This window comes from Grammomys surdaster, unplaced genomic scaffold (genome assembly GCF_004785775.1).
Source record: "Grammomys surdaster isolate TR1022 unplaced genomic scaffold, NIH_TR_1.0 721, whole genome shotgun sequence".
NCBI classification, from domain to species: domain Eukaryota; kingdom Metazoa; phylum Chordata; class Mammalia; order Rodentia; family Muridae; genus Grammomys; species Grammomys surdaster.
This window is the reverse complement of record NW_021605140.1, coordinates 712,006-722,295: the sequence shown is the minus strand read 5'-3', so window position 1 is coordinate 722,295 and position 10,290 is coordinate 712,006.

Here is a 10,290-nt window from a genome sequence, read left to right as displayed (position 1 = left end):
CTTGCTTTCAGAGCTAAGAGGTCACATAGGCTTTGAAATGTGCCAGATGAAACAAAACCAAAGAGCAAAGCTGTCACTCATAACTGTCACAGATGGTTGGGGCTGCCATGTGGGTACAGAGAGCTGAACCCAGTCCTCTGAAAAGCAGCCAGTGCTCTTAACCATTGAGCCAAGACATCTCTCTGGCCCCTGGGGACCTATTTATAATTATTAGGAAAAAAAAGACATCTTGAGGACTGGAGATGTTAGTTAACAGTCTCGCTGGTAAAACACTTGTCTAGGGTGTGCAAAGTCCTAGGTTTAAGCCCTCAGCACTATGTAAACCAGGTATAGTGGTGCACACCTGTAATCTCAGCACTCTACAGGTAGAGACAGGAGGATCAGAAGTTCAAGGCCATACTTGAACTTACATACATACATACATGTTGGGAGCCGACTCCTAGCAGAAAGCAGCTATCATCTTTGCAGCCATCTCAGACCATATATCCTGACAAGAGACTTGTTTTTCAACAGCCCGCAACAGCTGAGCACACTCTGATAAACATCTTGTTTTTCTCACATATCTTGTTTTGCTGCTTAGTGCCCCAGCTGCAAGGCGCATGTGGTATCCACGCTGCAAGGCACATGACATAGTGCCTTCAGCTGTGTTCCCCTCTTGTCCACAAGGGCAAGGCACGTGGAAAAGCGTATAAATACCCAGAATTTCCTTTCAATAAAAGAGAGACTTGATCAGACTCTGCCTTGTCTCCATTCTTTGAATCTCTTTCCCCTCCATCCCCACTCTCTCTTGCTAGACCCTGACTGGCGGACCGGAGCAGCAGAACGGGCCAGAACAAAATGGCTCCAAACATGGGGCAGAATGGGCCATTACACATACATACATACATACATACATACATACATACATACATGGTAAGTTCAAGACCAGCCTGGCCTACATGGGAACTTTTCCTTTTGTCTTTCTCTCTCCCTTTTTAATTTTTCTTCTACATTTTTGTGTGTCTGTGTGCACGTGTGCAGACACATGTGCTTGTACATGCTAACATAAACGTCAGAGAACAACTCTCAATAGTCGGCTCTCTCCTTCCTAATATGTGGGCTCTGGGGATCAAACTCAGGTCTTCAGGCTTAGTGGCAAGCATCTTTATCTCCTAATGTGCATACACACATGCAGACAAAAACAGACATGCATTTTAAAAAAACAACAGCAACAACACAAGAGATATTCCTGTCACAATATCATGCTATAGGGTAAATAACTGACAGAGATGCTCAGAGCCGTCTCTCAGGCCTGACCTTTTCTTATTTATTTATTTTTACTAATTTATTTATTTTTCTCAAATCAAATTCATTCACACAGGGGTTATAAACACAGAAAGGCAAGATGTGGGGAAGGGGACGACACCAGAGCGTGGGTGTTCAGGGGGAGTACAGATATCTCTCAGAACAGGGTATCATCTGGGTGAAGGTTCAGGGGACAGGTCACTATGACTTTGCCTATGACTCACTAGTCCTTATCTAAGTTGGTATTGTCTGCCAAGGCTACCTATTTACAAGGTCTATGACTACTCGGGCTGGTAAATTTCCACAAAAGCTGCCTGTTTACAATAGCTTATAGCCATCTGTTTCAATGTTTTTTCACAGAGACCCAAAACTTGGTGTTAGTATACATGTATGACAGGCCTATTGCTGATTTTAGGCCTTCAGTGTGTAATCAAGGCTGCCCCTGACATCTCCTCCCTTCTCTAAGTATAGAAGGGCTGTGGCCATTCTAATCTTGCAAAGGCGGGGATAGATAGAGGCCTGACCTCCAGTAATTGAAGGGGACCTTGTAATGAAGCCTGACTTTTTCTAAAGAAAAGAAACAAAAAACAAGGAGGCAGAAAGAAGAGGAAAGAAAAGACAGACATCCTATATGAAATCTATGAGCTATCCCAGTGGCTGAGCTTACATCCTGTGACAACAGTCACGCCTGACTTTATTGTGGACACACAGTTGTTTAAAGAAATCAAAAATACTTCACAATCTATTAAATCGCCAAACCTCTTCATAAGTTGACTGTCTGTAATGATTGAATTTTACCCTCAAATAGAGTTTTGTGCCCTCAAGTTCACAGTCTCAGGAGAAGTATATTGTACATCTTAAACTACATCAATACATTAAAGGCCATTTCAAAAAAAAAAAAAATACAAATGTTCTGTGGCATTTCCCATGCAAGATGAGAAAAGACGCTTAGCAGTAAGAGTCACACTTTCCTAGGGTTGCCCAAGTCCACGGTTTGAACACCTTTTATCCTTGTGAGCATCTGGAAGCAACTCTCAACACTAAAGAAGGAGCCTCCTTTTGCAGCATCTCTGTTAGCAAATGATTAACATTCAAAGCAACCTCATCTAGGGTGGTTTGAATGAGACTGCCCCCAACAGGCTCATGTATTTGAACACCTGGTCCCCAGTTGGTGGCGCGTCTTGGAGAGGTTAGGGAGGTATGGCCTTACTGGAGGAAGTATGGGGCCCCACCCTACTCCCAGTTTGCCATCTCTCTGCTTCATGCTTTTGATAGAAACTGTGAGCCCTTAGCTTCTGCTTCTGCCTGCTGCCGTGTGTGTGTGTGTGTGTGTGTGTGTGTGTGTGTGTGTGTGTGTGTGTTTTACCAGGATGAACTCTTATCCCTCTGAAGCCACTTGCTAGAATAATCCCTTCATCTTTCAGATTGCCTTGGTCATCATAGTTTTTTAACACAGTAACCGGAAAGTAACTCAGGTGGCACTCTACAGAGCAGCCTCAACTGAAAACAGACTGTTTCCCCGTCTCTAAGAAGCACTCCCAACAACCCACTTTCAGGTTCAAAGTATACAAATGAATGTTTACACTCGAATCTAAGACTGGTAACAGTGGGTTTGTGACATCACACAATGCTATTCTCATTAACTACCTAGAAAGCAAGGAGGAAACCTTTCACAAACCAATAAACCACCAGGCAGTGGTGGCGCACGCCTTTAATCCCAGCACTCAGGAGGCAGAGGCAGGTGGATCTCTAAGTTTGAGGGCAGCCTAGTCTACAGAGTCAGTTCCAGGACAGGCAGGACTACTCAGAGAAACCCTGTCTGGGAAAATGTCAAATCAACAGGTGGTACAGTGTGCCCCCACTGTCACAGAGGCCTCCCTGCCTTTCTTCTGGCTTCTGTTTCTCTGCTTTTGTGCTCTCATCCGGGAACAATGGAGAACTTACCCAGGTTACTGCTGTACCGAGGACACGCGGAGGAAAGCGCTGTGCCAAGATCTCAAGCTCCTACTAAAAGTTTCCTGAAGCTAGCTGAAAGCAGCAAACGATTCTGCTGACACGGGAAAGCCATGAGAAAGATGTGCAATAGCAAACACAACTGTGGCTTTAAACGCTGTCCCAGCTGCCCCGTAATTTGCAATGAAGGAAATACTTCGGTGCAATCAGGGTTCCCTCTGCTCGTCCGTTTCCACCTGTCTCTCAAGCTGAGTCCCCTCCAGACAACGATAAATAAGAGTGTATGTGCTGCTCGGTCACGTTAGGCTTTCGAGTTTCAGGTTTATTTGGTTTTGTTATTTTACTTTTGAAGTACAAAGAACTTCCTCTCTTTGGCCATAAAAATAATACATATCCATTATAAAGAACTGGAAAGACACATAAAGATACAAGGAGAAAAATAAACGACCCTGGGAGCTCAGCAGCTTTCGTTTTACTTTGTTTTGTTTACTTTTGTTTGGAGATAAGGTCTTACTATGTAGCCTTGGCTGGAGCTCCACATGTAGACCAGGCTAGCCTCAAACTCATAAAGATTCAGCTGCCTCGCCGGGCAGTGGTGGCGCACGCCTTTAATCCCAGCACTTGGGAGGCAGAGGCAGGCGGATTTCTGAGTTCGAGGCCAGCCTGGTCTACAGAGTGAGTTCCAGGACAGCCAGAACTACACAGAGAAACCCTGTCTCGAAAAACAAAAAACAAAAAACAAACAAACAAACAAACAAACAAAAAAAAAAGATTCAGCTGCCTCTGCACTCACCATTATTCCTGACCAATGTATTTGTTTCTTTCTTATTTATTTATTTATTTATTTATCTATGCATTAATTTATTGATGAAGGAACATCCATGTTCACTCACCACTATACCTGGCCAGCATCTTTGTTTCTTATTTATTTATTTATTATTTATTTATTTATTTATTTATGGATGAGGGAACATCCTGTGCAAAGCCCCAATATGAAGATGAGAGGACAAGACTTAAGGGCTGGCTTTTGGTTTGTTTTTTTGTTTGTTTGTTTGGTTAGTTGGTTGGTTGGTTTTTGGTTTTTGGTTTTTGGTTTTTCAAGACAGGGTTTCTCTGTGTAGCCCTGGCTGTCCTGGAACTCACTCTGTAGATCAGGCTGGCCTCAAACTCAGAAATCATGTGCCACCACTGCCTGACAAAGGGCTGGTTTTCACTGGGTGGTAGGGCACACTTTTAATCCCAGCACTCAGGAGGCAGAGGCAGGCAGATCTTTAAGTTCAAGGACAGTCTGGTCTACAAAGTGAGTCCCAGGACAGTCAGGGCTACACACACACACACACACACACACACACCTTTCTCAAAACAACAACAAAGAGCTGGTCCTCTCCACCATGTGGGGGATGAGAATGGAATATTTGGGTCATCAGACAGACTTGGCGGCAAGCATCTTTTTCCACTGAGTCATTTCAGTTGCTAAATCTCAACATCTTAACAAATAAAATTTAATCACATACATGCACAGACATTTCCATAGCTTGCATGAGTGAGGTCCTATTATACTTGGTACTTTTATTATGGGCAACTGTTCTCTCTACCTCTCCTTCCACAAGGAAGTAACTTACAATGCATATATTATATAATATATGCATGTATATGCATATATATATATATATATATATATATGCACACACATGGCCATATAATATTCTATAGAGTAATTTTTCAGCCATTCTCTGATTAATGGCCATCCACCATGATTCCAATTCTTGGCAGCCACAAACATTGCTGTAATAAACATGCTTGGACATGCAGCCTTATCAATAAGCACTGTCTGTTTTATGGAGTAGATTCCGAGGAGTGGGACTTGGGGATAAAGGGAATAAATGTTGCCCAGTTGCCTTCCAAACTAGGTCAGACTGCTTTACAGACCAGAGCAGTGGCTGAGAGCATAATGCTCTCCCTCCTTTGCTGGCAGCAGGTATGATAGGTACTTTTTGTATCAATTTAATGGCTGAAAAGCAATGTTTCACAGTTAATTTGCATATCTCTGCATCTGAGCCCCCGTATATGCAGTGCAATGTGTGAAACAGGTGATGGCATTGAAACCCACCCTATGGCCGGGCAGAGGTGGCACACGCCTTTAATCCCAGCACTTGGGAGGCAGAGGCAGGCGGATTTCTGAGTTTGAGGCCGGCCTGGTCTACAGAGTGAGTTCCAGGACAGCCAGGGCTACACAGAGAAATCCTGTCTCAAAAAAAAAAAAAAAAAAAAAACAAACCTATAAATACTTCTCATGCTTCTCGGTGTGGTGTTCAGGAGTCAGAGACAGGAGAATCTCTATGAGTTCAAGGGCAGCCTGGTCTACATAGTGAGTTCTGGGCCACCATAGCCAGGACTACATAGAAAGACACTATGTAAAATAAATAAACAAATGAGGATACAGTATGTACATAACCTTACCTTGTCATAGTGCACAGCGTGCATACCTGTAGCCCCTAGTTTCAGCACGTATTCACATTTCTTTGACTTTATTGTAATTCGAATGCCTTGTCTCCGTTTGTTCATCGGCACTGTGCTGTAGGAAGCAGTTCTCTCCTCCCTTCCTGCATTTGCTCACCCTGCATGGTTCACAACACAGGCAAGGCGTGTCCCACTTATTTAGCGGGCACACTCCATCACTATCCCTCTTTACTTCCAGGCTTAAATTTCATGCTCCCAATTTTTACCGACAGGTGCCTCCTCAGAATAGCTACCCAAAACTTACCCTAAAATCTCTCTGCCTTAACACTGGAATCAGTCATTTCTTAGAAAACATCAGCAGAAAAGCTCTGATTCCTTTCAGAAAAGAGTATTTAGGAACCACTTTTCTCGAGCACATAGCTGCTGAAAGATTCCTGCTTCAGAAGCCAGACCTGAGGGGAGAGCCGGTACACAGAAGCCTGGCTTTGTGTACACAACCATAGCTGCAAGCAGGACATATTGCAAATTTATGGGCACGAAATAAACCTGTGACCTCACTTTAGTGTCTCGGCTCCTTTTCAGTTCTTCCCAGATGTATAGTTCCCTTCTGTAACAGCAAGAACTCTGAGTCTTCGTCATTCACAATGAACTTACCTACCGGGTCATGCTACAGGTTGAATTTCATCAACTTTGGGGGGAAAATAATCAAGGAAGTGCTGTTAACTCCTAGGTCCTCAGAATATGTCTACTTTTGGATGTGGGGCCTGTATTTTATTTTATTTTTTACTTATTTAATTTTGATTTTACAAGACAGAATTTCTCTATATAGCCCTAGCTACCCTGAAACTCACGCTGTAGACCAGGTTGGCCTTGAACTCAGAGATCTGCCTGCCTCTGCCTCCCAAGTGTGTAGATTAAAGGTGTGCACTGCCACCACTCCTCTGGATAGAATGCTTTAAAGATGAACAAATTACAGTGGACCCTAATTTAATTTAATTAGTATCCTTTTAATTTTTTATTATTTTATTTTTGGAGACAGAATCTCCTGTAGCCCATACTAGTCTCAAACTCATTCTGTAACCAAGCATGTCCTTGAACTTCTGATTCTCCTGCCTCCACCCCCAGAACACACACCCCTGCCGAGTGGTACTCGGAATCAAAGCCAAAGCTTCAGCGTATGCTAGACACTTTGCATTCTTCCAACTGAGCTACATCCTCAAGCCAATCAGTGTGATCTCAAAGAGAGAGACTGGGGTTTGCCTACAGAGGAAAGACCAAGCTGCAAAGCCAAGGGGAGAAGCCTCAGAAATTTAAAAAAAAAAAAAAATGTAAAATCTACCAACAACTTCTACCTTACCAAACTGTGGGAAACTTAATTTCTGCCACCATCCAATGTGTGACACGTAGTTAACAGCAATCCTAGCAAACTCATGCAGACCCACCCAGCCAAAGGCAGCCACATCTAAATCCAGCACCTAGTAACTAGTCTGTGGAAGTTGGGCCTGCCTTAAGGAAGCTGCATGTTCTCTGGATGTTCTCTGTAAATTTGGTATTCTCTGCCAACTGTCAACATACAACATAAGCACCTCCGTAGGTTTGTTCAGTCTCACAGCGAAGAGATTTTGTCACACATTGTGTATATGTTGTGCTGTGGTAAACCCAAGTCGTTCATGATGGGCTGTCCCCAGTAGCTCAGCGGTCTACATCACCTGCCGTGCATATTACTGAGCAATAGCAAGCACGATCTTGACCTAGGACACCAGCCCGGAGCTCGTGTTCCACAAGAGGGCTTTGCTCAGCTAATAACTCCCCTAGCACCTATCTGTGCTTTCAATTTCACTGCACTAGTTCCTTAAGGTATTCAAACTTTCAGAACCTAAGAAATGGTTCTAACTACCTTGGCCCAACACACACACACACACACACACACAATCACCCTGTGCAAACAGACTCCTCTATCTTGCCCGGTTTTGTTCCTCTTGGAATTTATGTCCAGCCTTCCCAACCACACATGTGCCCGGGACTGGGAGCCCCAGCTGTACTTTCTCTGCCTCTGACGCCTCCCCTGTCAATAAACAGAACTCTGCTGGGGTTTCTCTAATGATGCTTACAGCAACGGGCAACACTGCAGCTCATTAACGGTGGCACTCATGCTATGGGGCTAGTGGGAACAAATGCTTATTTAGTTCCAGAAAATGAGTCAGCCTCCCTCCCCCATTAAAAAGCAGACATAGCAGGAGATGCCTTTTATACAAAGAAAAGCTTATCTTGCAGGAATGTCCATCCTGGAGATAAGATGATGCCAGAGCTTCTGAGGCAGGGGTACAGGCTTGGTCTCAATTTTAGCCTAGTGCTAGAAGAATCACACTCTTGACTCCGGGTGGGAAAACAGATGCCAGAAAACCCCACATTGGGCAATTCTCCTGCACTTCCCCAGACGTGCCTGTGAAAAAGCTCTGTGTCCATGTCAGGGAATTCCTGAGTGCTCACCCTGGGCTGAGTGCTCATCCTGGGCTGGGCACGGGTCCAAGTGCTTTGTGGGATCAACCTAAGGGTATCTGTTCCTCATAGCGAGGACTTAGTCTCCTCACCTTTCAAATGGGAAAACTGAGGGTCCTGGAAGCTAAACAACATCTCCAAGGGTCCACAACTAACACGAAACTCTGAAAGAACAAGACTTTGAACACAGGCTAGCCAGTTCCTTGGCATTCAGTCTTAAGTGCAAGGCTGTGTTTGGGTTTTTCCCCATTTATCTGTTTTGTAGGGAGGGACATATGAACGCTACAAAAAACTTGTGGAGGTCAGAGGACAGGCCTGCTCTGTCCTTCCACCTTCCAGGGATAAAACTCAGGTAGTCACGCTGGGCGTCAGTTGTCTCAATCCACTGAGCCATCTTGTTCCTACAAACCCAGCTTTTTCTCCTTTTTTTTTTTTTTTTTTTTTTTTTGACAACGGTCTCGTGTAGCCCATTCTGGCTCACACTTGCTAGATGGATGACTTTGAACAGCTATTCTTTTGCATCAAGCCCTCCTCTCAGATGACACTAGCTTATGTCAAGTTGACACAAAACTTCCGGCACACATTCCCAAGTATAATCAGTCAGAGGCCTGGAGGAGGGACCCTAACTGCAGTGAGCACAAGAAAGTTGTCATCTCAGCTGCCAGATCCCAATCTCCATTAAGTGGGCCGAAGGCTCTGGAGAAAATGACTCATTCCAGACTTGGTGCAAAGAAACTACAGGGTGAGCTTGGAATAGAGTGTACCAAAGTCAAGGAGATGCTTGGAGGGAGGTGAAGTCAAGTCTGAAGACTACCTGTTAAATAATTGAAGGGTCATATAAGTAAGGACAACAACCATATTCTCCAGCGGAAAGACAAGTCTTTATTTAGAATGATAGATTTTTATCCCCCATAACTTGGATGTTAGCAGTATGCTTTTCTGTTTCCTGGGTTTTCTGTATTAAGCATGCATTTTTAGTTTATTCATCTTTTTAATTTTTTGAGACAGAATCATACTATGTTGTCTAGATTGATCTCTAATTTCTTTTCTTTTCTTTCCTTTTTTTTTTTTTTGGTTTTTCAGTTTTTCAAGACAGGGTTTCTCTGTGTAGCCCTGGCTGTCCTAGAACTCATTCTGTAGACCAGGCTGGCCTCGAACTCAGAAATCCACCTGCCTCTGCCTCCCAAGTGCTGGGATTAAAGGCGTGCGCCACCACCGCCCGGCTGACCTCTAATTTTTAATCCTCCTGCTTTAGCCTCTTGAGTGCTGAGACTACAGGTCTGCACTACCACCAAGATTGAAGGTATAGTTGTGGTTTTGTTTCCAGAGGAGATCAAACCCAGTATCTTGTCTATGCTAACCAATATATTTCCAGTTTGTGAGCATACACTATTAGTTGTTAAATTGAATTTGGGAATCTCTGTAATTCCAGAATTTGGAAGACAGAGGCAGGAGGACTGGTGTAAATTCCAGGCCAGCGTAGGACCACATAATGAAACCCTACCTTAATTTAAGACAAAACAATAATCCCCACCCCCAAATTATTAAATTGATTGTCTAACCAGTTAATGCTAATGGTTTATGTTATTTTTAACAGAGCCAAATTGAGATTTAATAGATACCTCTAGATACATTTTTATTTTATTATTTTAGTGTGTGTGTATGTATACAGGGAGACACACATGCCTCTCTACACAATGTGGAGGTTAGAGAACAGTTCTGTGGAGTTGATTTTCTTCTCCCAGCTTTTCGTGGTATAGGGCAGGAAGCAAGCACCTTCACACAGGTGCTGTTCCACCAGCTCAGGAAAGTATTTTAGTATCGGCTTAAGCATTAGGGCTGAGAGAAAGTAAAGACAGATCGGAAAGCACAAGTCTGGCCTTTTCAAAGAAGAGTCAGAGAAAGACAGACCCAAGTGTGAATACAGACTCCAGAGAGAATCATCAAGACTAATATTTTAGAGGCACAAGTATTTTTGTTATTGTTTTGTTTGTGATTTGGAGGGAAGGAGGGGGAGGGATAGAGGGAAGAAGGAAGGAAAAAAGGAAGGAAGGGAGGGAGGGAGGGAGGGAGGGAGGGAGGGAGGGAGGGAGG